General features: G+C 40.6%; 1 protein-coding gene across 13 annotated transcripts in view; it reads right to left on the bottom strand.

Annotated features, from left to right (window-relative positions):
- Positions 1–13,077, bottom strand: part of LOC101604374 (protein SMG5-like) — a 136,601-nt gene that overhangs the window by 43,212 nt on the left and 80,312 nt on the right. For 5 of the 13 annotated variants that reach the window (XM_045142640.1, XM_045142632.1, XM_045142635.1 and 2 more), the window contains one exon: positions 759–919. The exons of 3 other annotated variants lie outside the window; for them this stretch is intronic. The gene's annotated coding sequence lies outside the window, so the exon portion shown is untranslated. Of the gene's footprint in view, positions 1–674; positions 730–758; positions 920–13,077 lie in introns of all 13 variants that reach the window. 5 more of the 13 variants (XM_045142639.1, XM_045142631.1, XM_045142636.1 and 2 more) reach the window with 1 other exon arrangement.

Genomic DNA, 13,077 nt, shown 5'->3' with positions numbered 1-13,077 from the left:
CCTTGTGTACCAGATGTAAAATTACAATTGTAAGAATAAAGACTCAGTAAACAAGAGAATTTTCAATATTTAATCATTCAGCATACTAGCTACTGATTAGCAATGAGCACCAGGTATATCAAACATAAAAGAAGAAATTATCATTTTTTCTGTATTTTTTAACTATTGTTTGTAGATTTAGTACTAGGTGAAATAAGCTGAGGGTTCCTCTGAGAAACAACCAAGAGCTGTGTCCTAGATCACAATCATAAGCACTGGTGTCTATTAAAAAGAATTAAGGACTAATGATTTTGCCTAGTAACAACTTCATTTCCAAATCTGTAGCTTTTTGGGGGGGGACGGGGGACTCTAGATATTGGATATATTTTCAAATGATAAACAGTGCTGACCCAAACAGAGAGATTCCATACAGCCTGTATTTGCTGAGTTTCAAAAGGCTCTGAGGGATGTTTATCTACTCAGTTCATTTAGAAAATATTTATTTGAAACCTATTAGTACAGGCATGAGGGTAAAATATGATCTGCATTTTCAACAAGCTTATTTATCTGCATGATAATTAAAAACTGATGAGGTAGCAACTGTGGTCAGCCTTGAACAATGAGATTATGGCACATTTAGAATACCTATGCAACACGGCCCTGTGATTAAAAGCATTAGAACTTTCCGTTCTTACCATCTGTGAGAGCTGCGCCATCCACTCAACCCTGTGTTCTACTGAATCCTTTTACCTAGGATATAGAGAAATAAAAACAGTTACCTTGTGGGGTTGTTTTGATGAGGGCTATTTTTTAGCACAAAGTAGTTTCCCTGTGACTAATGGTTCCTGTTGCTGGTAGACGTAGTTCCAGCCGTGGTTGGGTACACTGCAGCACTGCAGAGGGAGTGCTGGGCTCTGAGGAAGGCGGGGATGGCACCTAACTAAAAAGAGAGGGGAAGGTGTGTTGAATAAGAACAACAGCAGGTGAGAAGAGATTTGAAAAGCTGTTTATTCAGAAAAAAAAAAATAAATCAATTCTGCATTCTATTAGGTACTAATTGAGTGGTGGTAAGAAATAATAGGTTTATAAAAAGTTTAATTATCATACTCCCTGCCAGATGGGACTTCCATTTATTAGAATAAGGAAATGCTGGTGTCTAGAAAAGTTTTAAAAGTCAAATATTAGCCACAGGGACTTTATTGGAAGTGCATTACAAGTCTACTACAAAAGATTTGAATAGGCTACATTTGAGGAATATTCCTATTGGAATAATTAAAATCTGTTCCAAAACATTTTTAGAATTATCATTACTGCTGATAAGTGAAAAATGTAAACAAAATCATTTGTGTGATGATGAAACTCTATAGACAAGAGGATTAGCTCATTTTCACTTATATATTGAAATATATTGTATAGTGAAATATAATGTTAGAAGTCACCCAACCAAGACTAGATTTTGTGGGGAAAAGGCGGGGGTTTACTTTGGTTTAAAGACTCAAGGGGAAGCTCCATCATGGCAGGGAAAAACGATGGCATGAGCAGAGTCTGGGCATTACCCCCTGGCCAACATAAGGTGGACAATGGCAACAGGAGAGTGTGCCAAACACTCGCATAGGGAAACTGGCTATAATAATAATCCTGCCCCCAACAATACACTGCCTCTGGGAGGCTTTAATGTCCAATTGACATCAGCTGGGGAGACTAGCACTCAGAACACCTAAGTTGATGGGAAGCACCTGAATCAAACAACTACACATTTCTATGTTAATGGACTGAAAAGATTGGAATCATAGGGACATAGTGAAGTCCCTAAGAGTGCCCTGAGGGAAACTGGAAAATCTATTCAAAAGCAAGAATTAAACATATTCAAACTGCTGGGTCTCTTCACTGTGATGAGCAGAAAAAACAAAATCAAAATCTCTCCTCTCTTGGCAAAGATGAGAATAGCCACCAAGGATATGTAGTTGTGGGTAACTGAAATAGGTATCCCTCGTGTACAGATATAGTCAGATTTAAGCTTGAGTTGTTGCAATTTTAGGTTATCTCAGACACATCATCCCATGCCTTTGTGAACTGTTTTTCCTCAGACCATCTACAACATAATCACCTAGAATGCACATTTAAAACTGAAGATTCATGAGCTCCAACTTGTACTCACTGAACAAAACCACCTGCAAGGTAGCTTCCATCCAGGTGAGCTTTAAACACACTACCCTAAATAATCCATATTGATTCAGGAACTTGGGGTGTCTTTGAGAATGATGGAAACATTCTTTGTGAGTTTTTAACTCAGGAGTTAGGGTGCCAGACACTCAGGAAAACACAAAACCTCCACTGAGTCAGTGGTCTTCAGGTTCTTGTCTCATGAATTTGATGAATGAAATCCACAGAGGGTGAAGTTTAGAAAGATTTTATTATAAAGCTCAAGAGAAGGAAAGACAGAGCTCCTGTACAGCAGGAGGGTGCCCTGGAAATAGAACACAGCTAAAGAAAGTAAAGCAGAAGAGTTGGGAAGGGTTGAGAGAAAGTGATCCACATTGTGAAAAAGATGGGATTTCTTATAGAAAAACACTTTGCTGGATGGGAGAGGGGGATGAACTAGTCAGTCTATTGTGCCAGGTATCTAGGCACCCATCTCAGGCACATCTTTATGCCTGGTTTCTAGAAAAGAGGAACTCCTTTAGGGAAAAAGTGATAAGGAGAAAAGTACAGATCCTCCCTTTTGGCATTTCTAACCTCCAGCAAGGTGGAGACTGCCAAGGACTCTGTTAGTGAAAACAGATAAGGAAAAATTCAGGTCCTTCTTTATAGGCTCAAAGACATCTCTCCCTTTTAGCTAAGACAATAAAGAAGAAGAAGGAGGAGGAGGAGAAGGAGAAGAAAAAGGAAAAGTTCACTTTTGAGACCCTGTTCTGCTAAACTGTCTAGTCAATTTCTGCCTCCTATTCTTCATCAGTGTGGGCACCAAACTGGAAAGTAAGCATTTTGAAATCACATTTCCCTAAATATAAAATATTTTAAGTTAAAAGGGTTATAGAACATGTACTGTTATTTTAACCTTTGTTAAGTAATAAATGTAATATGATGTCAGGCACAATAATTCTTGTCCTTAAGATCTTGGAGTGTGAGGGTGGAGACCAGGAAGACAGATGAGAAATGTGTGTGAATTCCTGCTGTGGAGGGGAAACAGTGCTGAGTTCTCTCAAGAGGGCCTCATCTGACTAGCTTCACAATAATACTGTAAACTAGATATTATCAATTAAGTCTGGTTCAGGGATCTGTCCTTTACACTAGAGGTTAAAAAAAAAAAAGTAATTCAGTAAGATGGGATGAGTTTCAAGAAGTAAGAGCAACATAGATAGTCCTGGAAGAGTTTTTTCCACATGTAAAAAATAGGCATTTCTAGGATTTTACCTCCCCAGAAAAGAAGGAAATCATTGCAGGGTTCGCCGCAGCCAATTTTTAGAATGTAACTGTGGATTTCATCCAAGAGGGAAGAACTTTGTGAGAACTCAAACAGAAAGACAACATTAGAGAATCCATGAAACTTTCTGATTTCCAATGTAAATCCCCAAATAAAGAAGGCTTTTTTCTTGGTCTACCATTCCCCTACCTGGGGAAGTTTTCTGGTTCTTTTACTTCCATTCAACCAAAGAGTCTTTCCATTGTGTTCCCATAATGCCACATGCTTATATAACTGGCTGGCAAGCAACATAGGCTAGCTGTATCATAACAGTCACCAATACTGTGGACCTGTGTATTCTTTAACTTCTCTTCCACTGAACCAAAACCTACTTAATGAAAATAACTCGTGTGTGTGTGTGTGTGTGTCCAAGACATTCTCAACTTTCATTTCTATTATTGCAACCTTCTCAATGATTCCCTACTCACACCCTCAGCTCCTCAAAAACTCATGTGTTCTGAATGCCTAGTCCCCAGCTGGTATTAATTTGGGTGGTGGAGCCTTGCTGGATATGTGTTGCTGGTGATAGGCTTAGAGGTATTTTAGTCAGCTTCCATTTGCTAGAGATCCTTTTACTCTCTCAAAGCATGGAACCTCTAAAAGCATATTACATAATAAATACCATTCCAAAACACTTAGTGAATGAACAAGTGACAATATTAGGAGATATTTATCACTAGCAGAATGCCAAGAAAATAAATAAGCCAGTAGAGGACATGATACTATCACATCCTACATGAGCATGGGTAGCTCACCCAAGTTCTTACAAACTTCATAAAGTGAAGTACAAAGTACCAAGCTAAGTCTGATAAACTCCATTGTCCACATTCTATTACTCTATCACTGCCCCCAAATTAGCACCTACAATGACCAGGTCTAATACCAGGCACTTTACACATGTTATCTCCATTCACACTCAGACCAACACTATGAGGACAGATTACCAATCTTGTTTTACTGTAGTGGAGTGTACATTTCTTGCCTAACAACCAGCACCTAGCCATCAAGGCACTGACTGGTCCAATGAACTAAACAATTATATTCATTGTGTATGTTCTGCCTTCTAGTGTAGACACTGAACTACTGGAATAACCTGCTGTGTCCTAAATTCTCTGACTTATATCAGTGCTCATGCAGCCTTGATCAGTGAGCTTGGGATCACAGAAAATGTTTCATTTGGAATCAATTCCTCTCTGGCAATCTAGCAGGAACTAGTATTCAAATTCTAACCAGGGGAAAACAACCAACCAGATCCAAAACATCCTAGGGTTTTTTTTTTGTTTGTTTGTTTTGTTCTTCAAGGTAGGGTCTGGCTCTGGCTCAGGCTCACCTGGAATTAACTATGTAGTCTCAGGGTGGCCTCAAACTCACAGCGATCCTCCTACCTCTGCCTCCTAAGTGCTGGTATTAAATGCATGTGCCATCACACCCAGCCTAGGGGATTTTTATAATCTCATTTAGTTTGGGCAGGTTCTGTTTTAACCTAGCAGGATTTCCTCTGTATAGTTTGTATACATGTATTTTGGAGGGTTGGGTAAAGAGGCACAGACACAAAGACAGGGGCATAGAAGGTAAAAGGAAGGAAGGAGAGAGAAGTCACTCTTCCTGGACGCCTGCATTCCTCACAGTTTGAAAAAGTATGACAGCTGGACCACTCAAACCCCAGTGGCATGGCTCACCTCTGAAAAGCTCTCTGAAGCCTGCCTTTGAGTGATTGAAAAGGACAAAATTCAAATTCTTTGCTTAAGAAACCAGAACTCAAGTCTTCAAAAAGAGAAACATTTGGGGATTAAAAAACAAAAATGAATAATAAATGGAAGATTTATTGAGAGAATGATGGCTCCCAGGAGAGATTGCTGAAAGCGTCTCCGGAGTGCGCTCAGTGCTCGGTGGCAAGGCTGCTGCTACCCAAAGCCAGGACTCGTCGGGTGGGATTAGTGAAATGACAGCTCATTTCTCAGTCTGAGGCTGAGGTGTGTCCTCCAGGATTTCTCTCTTTGCTTTGTCTACCTGGTGGGTTGTGGAGATGGGTGGGTTTTGTTTTGTTTTGTTTTGAAGCATTACTTTAGCTCAGTATTTCATCCTTATCAAGCCATGCCCTTTCCTAATATCACAGGAGGAACATGCCTTGTCAGTGTAGACAGGGCCCTAGGCGGGCTTGTGCTGTTTCTCTATTGTGAGCTCCCTCCTGCTAGTTTCCACTGGCCCGTCACCCCTTGGGCTGCCAGACTGAGAGCCCAGGACAGAAAGCAAGTCTTTCTGAGCCTTCAGATCCTCTGAAGCTTGATCCTCAGCTCAAGTACAAAGCAGTTACCAAAGGACCTCTTGAATTCAAGAAAATACTTTGTGCATTTTAGTATCTAAATTACAAGTACATGTGACAGGTTTTCACATCTAATTGTAAAGAAACAGGTAGAGTTATTCAAAATTACATCTGGAAATACAAATACAGTGAGGGATAGAGAGTATAAAAGTGGAAAAGGGAGGGAGAATGAGCTTATAAAATGTGAAGAAAGGAAAGAGGAGAGAAACAAACTTTTTTTTTAACTGTTAGAAGTCAGTTTATATTTTTGGTTATTCACTCCTGCCATCTAGTGGTTACTATGCAATAACGCCTAAATCAGATCTGTCTAAAATAACTTTTTCAAAACAAATTATTTTTATTAGATCTAGACAACACATGTTGGGACCATGTTTCCCCTCTCCCTGCCACTTTTCCAAAGAGGCCCATTGGGAACTTTGATATGTGAGTATACATTAATTTGATCATACTTTGCCTTTTTTTTTTTCATTTTTATTCCCTTTCTCCACCCCTAAATATCCTACTTTTTGAAGTTAGTCAAAAATGTGACGTTCATTTTATCCCAGTCAGAAGGGCTATAGTCAAGAAAGCCGACAACAAATGTTGAAGAGGATGCACGAAAGGGGAACTCTTATTCAGTGACGATAGACTGCAAGCTAGTGTAGCCATTATAGAAGTCTACTTGAGGCCAGACGTGCATGCCTTTAATCACAGCACTTGGGAGGCAAAAGTGTGAGGATCGCTGTGAGTTTGAGACCAGCATTGAGAAAGAGTTCCAGGTCAGCCTGGGCTAGAGTGAGACTCTGCCTTGAAAAAAAATATCTATTTGAAATATTTCAAAAACTTAGAAGTAGAAAAAACATATAGAAAAGAAGTATGGCCCAGGTATACTCCATTTGGGAGTACACTCTAAGGACTCCACTCTGATTCCGAGAGAATTGCTCATTTTTCTTTATTACTGCCATATGTACAATCGCTAAAAATTAGAACCAGTCTACATGCCTATGAATGAATAATAAAAATGTGTTGTATGTAGATAATGGAATTATATTTGGCAAAATGTGAACATGAAGTTTGTAGGAAAATGGATGGAGCTGGAAAGAAGTGACCCAAACTAAGTAAGAGTGAAACCATGGGTTCTCTATGATACACAGGTCTTAGTTTGTAATCCATGTACGCGTGTATGTATACAGGGAGAATTGAAACCAAAGACAAGTAAGAGAAGATGAGATGAAAGAGGAGTGAGAGAAAGTACAAAAGGGAAAAGATATTAGGAAGGAGTTGAGGGGAAAGGAGAATTGGGAGGTAGGGTACGATAATCAACTAAAACAAATTGTATTTGAAACTACCAGAATGACACCTCAATCTCTGGATGCCAACTAAAAAAATAAAGATAAAAATATGTTAGATATCTGTTTATCATTGTAAAAGCCCCATGTTATTCAGTATCACATGGACATGACCGTGAGTGTTGTTTTTGTCCCCAGAGTTTTAATAGGGATCCACAGCTTGTATCTCTGGATTGTATTTTAAGTTAGTGATTTCCCCTAACCAGCTGTCACTAGACAAATTCACATCCCAGAAAAGTTGTCTTTGAAATTCCAATTTTCAATAAGCTTATTTCCCTAAATATTGGATGATATTTACATCTGCTTCTTATCAGATTCACTTAAGAGAGAGTTTATAGTAATAAAATAGAATAATAGACCCTAAATATGGATTCAAAACTCAGGGCTAGTAATAGAGTTTATTTGGTAGAGTACTTGCATAGCATGCATTTGGCCCTGGGTTTGAACCAACACATTCAGTACTTCATAAACTGAGTTCAGTGGTCCACATCTGTAATCCCAGTTATTGGGAGGTGGAGGCAAGGTGAACAGAAGTTCAAGGATGTCTGTTACTACATGAGGATTTAGAGGTCAGCATGAGATACATCAGACACAGTCCAAAAATTATTTTGAAGACTCCTTTGAAGTTTTAATAGTCCTCTTACTTTTTAGTTTTCAATATTTGTAAAGTTGTTTTTAAAAGACACTATTTCAAAATTGACAGGGTCTGATTATATATAGTATATGTATTATATGTACTTATTATTTTGCACAGGCTGGCCTTAAACTTGCAATCTCCCTGGCATCTACCTCTTGAGTGCTGGTATTGCAGGCATGCATCACTACTCCTGTCAAGCTTCAATCCCGCCCCCGGTACAGTCATCAGATTTTAGACCATTGTGTTGCAGACTCAGCAAACCTGGGTGCTGTGCTGGAGACTCCCACTGGCATTGTAAAGACCATACCTTGCTGTATTGCAACAGTACTAAAAGGATTGGGAACAAAACTAGTTGTAAGATAAGGAAATTTTACAAGCGTTGGACTCCTGCAGTGAGGGGCTTGAGCTGTAAAATCTGAAACAGAGGGTCAATTTTTTATGTTATTTTTATTAATTGTGAACTTTACTACATGAACGTGTGGTGTGTTGGTCATACTTCCATCCAGTTATACTCTTATGTTCCTTCTCTTCTGCCATGTTCTGCTGAGGGCATCCTCGATATAGTTACTGGTATCCAATCTGCTTTTTACTGATGGATAGTTTTTGCGCGCGCGCGCACACACACACACACACACACACACACACACACAGTCACTGTAGCCCAGGCTGACCTGTAGTCTTTCAGGGTGGCCTCAAAGTCACTGCAATCCTCCTACCTCTGTCTCCAGAATACTGGGATTAAAGGCATGTGCCACCATGCCTGGCTGGGTTTATATTTTTTAAGGTAAGAAAAAAAAAATCACAAGGGAAATTCCAAGTAAGAATTATGGAGCAGCAGGCATGAGTAGCTTTCTGGATTTTTCCAACAATGTAAAACAGACCCAGTTCTTAACATGTGGACAAAAAAAGTCAGAAACCCAGATATGTTTTTAAAAATAGGATGCATTAAGGAGAGATAAGATTTAACATAGACCTTTAAAAAGTCAGAATTAAATGCTAAAAATAATGTAACTCAGAGGCACAGATACACCTTGCATTTTCTAGTGGAAGAGAAATTTTCATTGATCTGTTTTATTCATGAAGTCTGCATGACAGTGAGATGAAAAAGTCAGGAATGTGTAACAAAGCCATCCTTGTGCAAATACAAGGCTGACCAGATCTCCCCAAAAGATATTTCCCAGAGCCAGAATGGGCATCAGGTCACATGATCCCTTTCTGGTATCCTTCCTTTCTGTCCCTACGTTCTGATCACCCTGTGTCTACCACTTGGGCTTCTTTATAATCTTTGTTCTTTCTTATTCCTGCCTGAGGACCATTGAGCCCAGCAGTTTTCCTCTATCAGAACACTGACCTTCAATGTTCTGATGCATTTCACTTAATAACATGTATCTATTTTAATATAATTACTTTTAAAAGTTTTCCAGGACTGGAGAAATGAGCTAGCAGTTATGACACTTGCCTGTGAAGCCTAATAACCCAGATTCCATTCCCCAGTACCCACATAAGCCAGATGCACATGGTGGCACATGTGTCTGGAGTTCCTTTGCAGTGGCTAGAGGCCCTGGTGTGCCCATTCTCTCTCTGCCTCCCTCCTTCCTTCCCTCCCTCCCTCCTCCTCTCTCTCCCTCTCCCTCCCTCCCTCCCTCTCTTTCTCTCTCCTTTCCCTCCTCTCTCTCTCAAATAATAAATAAAAATACTTTGTTTTTAAAAGTTTTCCATATCCCTATTAGTTGTATGTCATCCAACACTAATTTCTCATCATTAAACAAGTTACTTTTTGTCAAAAGGGCAATTTCATTACTATTAGTTTGTATAGTAATTAAATTTTAACTATCTGTTCTCCCCTCCCAGAATATATACTCTACAAGAGCACGTTCTTTCAGTACTTATTTCCTAAATGTTTCAAAGCCCTATCAGGAAGAGCATCAGTAACCAGAGGAAATTTAATATGTGGCTGTGTATGAAGTGATGGCCACCCAGCCTATAGTACACAGGTGCTGGACAAGTTTGAGGGAATATAATTAGGGAGTGCTGGTGTCACTCTCAGGTCTGAAGGTCAAGATGAAAGCAAAACTGAAAGCCAGAGAACAGAGGGGCTGCAGGAAGGGACCACATGGCATGAACGGAGACCTGCAGTGGAGACAGATCCAGCCTGTGGACTCCCTTTGGGGAAAGGCGTGAGATCTCCACTTTGCTCTCTCCCACCTTCAATGGTCATCATTGAAGCTCTCTAGTACTACATTCAGAAGAAAAGCAGAAGTCATTCCTGATGAGCCTCAGGGATACAAATCTGGGTAGAGATGTCTGAGAAAAGGCCTGCAAATGCTCAGAAAACACATTCAGTAGACAGCCACATTGGATGTGAAAATAAATCTTAATGCATACAAGTGCAATCAGTGAGTAGTAGCATGTCTAGGAATCCAAGCCTGAATGACCTCTGCCTTAAGAAAAATCAAGCTTGCTCTTTCCCTGAAGACAAGTCTCAGTCCAGGAATAATTAAAGACATATGCTTTCCAGGATGACACGAAGGAGCCAGACTTGACTACTTGCCATGGGTAATGTCTGCCTATGCTGGATACTAAGGGGACAATAGAAACCTTGCAGAGAGATCAGAGTGTGGGATTTCAAAGTGGACAGAGGAAAGATGCATACTTTAGAGGCTGGCACAGGCTGTTCACTCATATTCTATCAGCCTTGCTAGAAGGCTTTGTCATTCCTCAAGACCTTCATATAGACTATCTCATTCAGGGCCCAAATTCACTTTTAGCCAACTTAAATGTCCTCCCAAGGGCATAGAATCTTCAGGGTCAAACACCGAAAAGAGAAAAAAGAAACTTGTGAGAAATAAAATTTCTTTAAAACATGGGAGATGACGTGAGGAAGCCCGGTAAGCCAAGGCAACCAAGAGATTTTTATCATCAGTCACTGCTTTGTCCCAGCCATTGCTGGCTTTGAACCTGTTGAGACTTTGAACCACCAATATTGGTAGTGAAAACAAACATGAAAAAACACAAAGAACATAAAATGAAAAAACGTCATGGATCTATGTCATCTGTCTGGATAATTCAAATCCTAAGAAGATAACATCTAAGTAAAGCTGCCTTCAAACACAATTCCTCTCCTTCCTGCACCCTAAATCTTCTCCCAGGAATCAGATTTAAGGTGCAAAAACAGTCAACTGCAAGTGTTAGCAATTCCCGTGAAATACTGAGAAACAGGCCTTTTCCTTCTGAAATATTAAATCTGCCAAGATAGAATTCTGACCCACAGGGACCAAGCTAGGAAACTGAAAACTCATTGTTAATGATCTGTCTTCACCCTTCAGCTTGCATTCATCTATTTTATCTCTTTCCCTGCAATAAGTTCAAATGCCATTTCTCATAGTCCACTCGCACAGAAAATGTAAGGGAAGCCTTTCTTTCCCCTCGCTTGCTGACTTTTGGCCAACATAAGAAAGCCTGGGCCCAGGCTATCCTGGGAAACCTCAGTGACACAGGAAACAAGGATGCAACTCCAGTAAAGGGCAGGAATTCCTGGAGATTCGTAAGTCTCAATCAGTGAACAGTGCCCTCCCTTACCCCCAAATGGATTGCTCTCATTAGCCTACACTCTGGTCTTACACACCTCATGTGGGTACATGAGACTCTTAAATACTGGCTATTAGTGAAAACCACTAAAAGAGCTACTACTGAAAAATGAGAAGGTACACACTATTAAAATTCATTTTTTTAAAAAAAAACTTGAAGGTATAACCTTGGGGATATCATTTAGAATCTATTTTGGAAAGTATCCATTGAAAATGTTGCCCCTCTGGGACTGCAACCACTGTTTTGCATTATTCAATGAGCTAGTCTGCAATTAATCTGAAAACCTTACTCCCTTGCTGTCCGTGGAAGTTGAACAGCACACAATAAAACAACCTGAAAACCAACCTTCCTGCTTGATTATTCACGAGCTGGGTTTCATAGTTGCTATTCATAGACAAGTTTGTTCTGAGACCAGACAATTAAGCAGACAGAAACTTGATTCTGTCTGCAGCATATGCAACAGAATTAAATGACCTACCCTGCAAATGAGAAAATTCACATCATAACTGCTTCCTTTAGGATACAAGGTGAACCTTTGGCTACCCAATCATCCTAGTTCCTAAATGAGAATGGTAATGGTGTTACAGACCACAAGCATGGCACGACTCACCAGAATTAGCCTCTAGCCAAGGACCTTGGCAACTGCCTTTAAGCGTAGATATCTGAACAACTATCACGGAGTGGCTCATCTATCTAGGGCCACAGGGTGCCTGTAGATGGGATTTGGAATTAGGAAACTTCACAATTTGCACTGTTTTCTGGGGCATATTTACCCCCAGCCCTAACGCTTCAACTGAAAGAAGAACATCATAATAGTGTACAGTACACTAGGGAACACATCAGAGGCACACAGGGAGCCTGTAAGCTGCATGTACACAGCCTAGTTAAGTGGTGGAGCAAGGTCGGCTTCTTCTCGGCAGGACTTCCCCTGCCTACAGCAAACAGCCGATCTTCCCTTTGCACTACTGGCTGCTCTTTCCCACAGTACTTACTCCCTCCCACATTGTCTCTCACATGGGCACCTCCAAGGACTTGAAGGGGACCAGTGTCAGTCCCTGGAAGGCTCGCTTTGCCCAATCTCTATGCATCCGTTGAGACTTTGATGGTAAGAGAGAAACAACAGTTACAGAGGAGGAGGGACCTGCAGGACACGTGAAAAGGAGCTTGAAGCATCAATAAGAGCCTGGGTTACCAAGTACGCTGGAAGACCAGGCTCAGAATTTCCTCCATTTCTGGATTCTCACTCAAAATGTTCCAGCAACTTTTTGTCACTGTAACTATGTCCCTATCGGATGTTCATGTTCATTTGTGTCTCATTAGATCGTAAGGTTTTATTAAGTTAATGCCTACCAAGCCCTCCCCTAGAAAAATGCACCAGCGCTAGAGAACCATTAGTGCGTATCTGTTACATACTGCCGAAAGACTTCTCACTTCCACCATGAGAATAATTGTCACCTCCTTTGTCATCGCTTTAGTTACCCAGTGTACTGCTCACCATCTCACCACAGCAACTTCCTCCTTATATGTCTGACCCATACCCACCCTAAGAGAGTTACCCAGCATCCTCTTCTCCACCCGTGGACAGACCCTTCTAGTCCATCTGCGCCACACTCCTCAGACAGTTACCCAGCCTTCTCCTCTCCTCCTGAGGACAGACCATCTAGTCCATCTGCGCCACACTCCTCAGACAGATAACCAGCATCCTCCTCTCCTCTTGAGGACAGACCTTCTAGTCCATCTATGCCACACTCCTCAGTTA

This window comes from Jaculus jaculus, chromosome 2 (genome assembly GCF_020740685.1).
Source record: "Jaculus jaculus isolate mJacJac1 chromosome 2, mJacJac1.mat.Y.cur, whole genome shotgun sequence".
Lineage (NCBI taxonomy): Eukaryota > Metazoa > Chordata > Mammalia > Rodentia > Dipodidae > Jaculus > Jaculus jaculus.
This window is presented reverse-complemented; position numbering and strand designations above follow the sequence as displayed.